Here is a 3388-nt window from a genome sequence, read left to right as displayed (position 1 = left end):
TTTTTTTTTTGTGCTGTACAGAAGCCCTGGAGTTTAATTAGATCCCATTTGTCTATTGTGGCTTTTGTTGCTAATGCTTTTTGTGTTTTAGTCATGAAGTTCTTGCCTATGCCTATGTTCTGAATGATTTTGCCTAGGTTTACTTCTAGTGTTTTTATGGTGTTAGGTCTTGTGTTTAAGTCTTTAATCCATCTGGAGTTAGTTTTAGTGTAAGGTGTCAGGAAGGGGGTCCAGTTACTGCTTTCTGGACATGGCTAGTCAGTTTTCCCAACACCATTTATTAAACAGGGACTGCTTTCCCCATTGCTTTTTTTTTGTCAAATTTGTCAAACATCAGATAGTTGTAGAGGTGTGACATTGCTTCTAAGGCCTCTGTTCTGTTTCATTGGTCTATATCTCTGTTTTGGTACTAGTACCATGCTGTCTTGATTACTGTAGCCTTGTAGAATAGTTTGAAGACAGGTAGTGTGATATCTTCAGCTTTGTTCTTTTTGCTTATGGTTGTCTTGGCTATGCCAGCTCTCTTTTGGTTCCATATGAAGTTTAAGGTGTTTTTTCCCAGTTCTGTGAAGAGGGTCAGTGGTAGCTTGATGGGGATAGCATTGAATCTATAAATTACTTTGGGCAATATGACCATTTTCACAATATTGATTCTTCCTAACCACGAGGGTGGAATGTTTTTTCATCTGTTTGTGTCCTCTCTTATTTCCTTGAGCAGTGGTTTGTAGTTCTTCTTGAAGAGGTCCTTCACATCCTTTGTTAGTTGTATTCCTAGGTATTTTATTATCTTTGTAGTAATTGTGAATGGGAGTTCGCTCTTGATTTGGCTCTCTGTCTGTTATTGGTGTATAGGAATGCTTGTGATTTCTGCACATTGATTTTGTACCCTGAGACTTTGCTGAAGTTGCTTATCAGCTTAAGGATATTTTGATCTGAGAGGGTAGAGTCTTCTAAATATACAATCATGTCACCTTCAAATAGAGACAATTTGACTTCCTCCTTTCCTAATTAAATACACTTTATTTCTTCTTCTTGCCTGATTGCTCTGGCAAGACTTTCCAATACTATATCGAATAGGAGTGGTAAGAAAGGGCATCTTTGTCTAGTGCCAGATTTCAAAGGCAATGCTTCCAGTTTTTGTCTGTTTAGTATGATATTGACTGTGGGTTTGTCATAAATATTTTTGTTATTTTTGTTTATTGAGAGTTTTTAGCATAAAGGGCTGTTGAATTTTTGTTGAAGGCCTCCTCTGCATCTATTGAGATAATCATGTGTTTTTTGTCTTTGGTTCTGTTTATGTGGTTGATTACATTTACAGATTTGCATATGTTGAACTAGCCTTGCATCCCTGGGATGAAGCCTACTTGATTGTGATGGATAAGCTTTTTGATATGCTGTTACAATCGGTTTGCCAGTATTTTTTTTTTTTGAAGATTTTTGCATCTATGTTCATCCTGGATATTGGCCTGAAGATTTCTTTTTTTGTTGAGCCTCTGCCGGATTTTGATATTATGTGCCTTGGGGTTGCTCTTCTTGAGGAATATCTTTGTGGTGTTCTCTGTATTTCCTGGTCTTGAATGTTGGCCTGCCTTGCTAAGCTGGGGAAACTCTCTTGAATTATATCCTGAAGAGTGTTTTCCAGCTTGGATTCATCCTCCTTGCCACATTTAGGTACACTTATCAAACGAGATTAGGTCTTTTCACATAATCCCATATTTCTTGGAGGCTTTGTTCCTTGCACTCTTTTTTTTTTTTNAATCTCATAGTTCTTGGAGGCTTTGTTCATTTCTTTTCACCCTTTTTTCTCTAATCGTGCCTTCTTGTTTTATTTCATTGAGGTGATCTTCAATCGTTGATTCAGCTATTGAAACTTGCGTATGCTTCGCGAAGTTCTCATGCTGTGTTTTTCAGCTCGATCAAGTCGTTTATCTTCTTCTCCAAGCTAGTTATTCTACCTAGCATTTCATTTAACCCTTTTTTCAGGTTCTTAGTTTGTGTGCATTGTATTAGAACATGTTCTTTTAGCTCAGAGAAGTTTGTTACTACCCACCTTCTGAAGCCTGCTTCTGCCAATTCATCAGATTCATTCTCCATCCAGCTTGGTTCCCTTGTTGGTGAGGAGTTGTGATCCCTTGCAGGAGAGATGTTCTGGTTTTTGGTGTCTCATCCTTTTGGTGCTGGTTTCTTACCATCTTCATGGATTTATCCACCTGTGGTCTTTGTAGTTGGTGACTTTTGGATGGGGTCTCTGAGTAGACATCCTTTTTGTTGCTGTTGAAGCTATTTCTTTCTGTTTTTTAGTTTTCCTAACAGGCCCCTCTGTGGCAGGACTGATTGAGATCCACTCCAGATGCTGCTTGCCTGGGAATCACCTGAAGGGGCTGCAGAACAGTAAGGGTTGCTACAAGTTTCTTCTTCTGTTATCTTCATCCCGGAAGGATACTCACCAGATGGTAGCCAGAGCTCTCCTTTATGAGGTGCCTCTTTGGATATATGCAGGTCAGGTAGCTGCTTAAGGAGACAGTCTGTCCCTTATCGGAGTTCAGAGCTGCTGTGCATGTACGTTTAAGTCTGCTGCAGTGGAACTCATAACTGCTTCTTTTCCCAGGTGCTGCATACTGGGAAGGTGGGGCGTTATTTTGATGTGCTGCTGCCTTTCTTTCAGAGATGCCCTGTCCAGCAAGAAGGTAGTCTAGTCATAGTCTGCCAGCAGAGGTATTGCTGAGCTGCCACGGGCTCTGCCCAGCTGCTGTGTAAATTTCGTTGTGGTTTACTTTAGAGAGGTACATTTAGAACTGCCTTGGTAATGGCGGTCTGTCTCAGTAATGGCTGACTGTCTTGGTAATGGCAGACTGCTGCAGTAATGGCAGACTTCCTTGTTAGTGGTGCCTTGGTAATGGTGGCTGCCCTTTTCCCCGCAGAGCTCGACCATCCCAAGTCCAGCTGCTCTTGCTGCGAAACTCTCAAGCCAGAGTATTTCAGGTTGCTGGTCTTTGTGGGGATGGGACCCACAGAGCCAGATCACCTGGCTCCCTGCTTTCGGCCTTCTCTTTTTCAGTTGAATGGGTGGCTCTGTCTCCCAGGTGTTTCAGGCACCAGTTGAAATGGCTGCCCAGCTTTGTGTGAGTTTTTGTGTAGAAACCAGTGGTGCTGGCTAAAGCAGCCATGCTGGAGACTCGTGGCACTTTTTGGCCCAGGAATCTCCTGGTCTATGGGTGGTAAAAACTGCAGGAGAAGTACAGTATCTGAATCAGAGTGCTGGAGTGGATGGAAGAGCCCCTGCTGGCCTCTGTTGGGTAGGGAGGTGGGTCTTCCAGGGATTGCACTTCCCAGGTGAGGCAGCACCCTACCTTGCCTTGGATCACCCTTCTTGGGCTACCTCCACCTT

This window comes from Cebus imitator, unplaced genomic scaffold, assembly GCF_001604975.1.
Source record: "Cebus imitator isolate Cc_AM_T3 unplaced genomic scaffold, Cebus_imitator-1.0 Scaffold133, whole genome shotgun sequence".
NCBI lineage: Eukaryota > Metazoa > Chordata > Mammalia > Primates > Cebidae > Cebus > Cebus imitator.
This window is presented reverse-complemented; position numbering follows the sequence as displayed.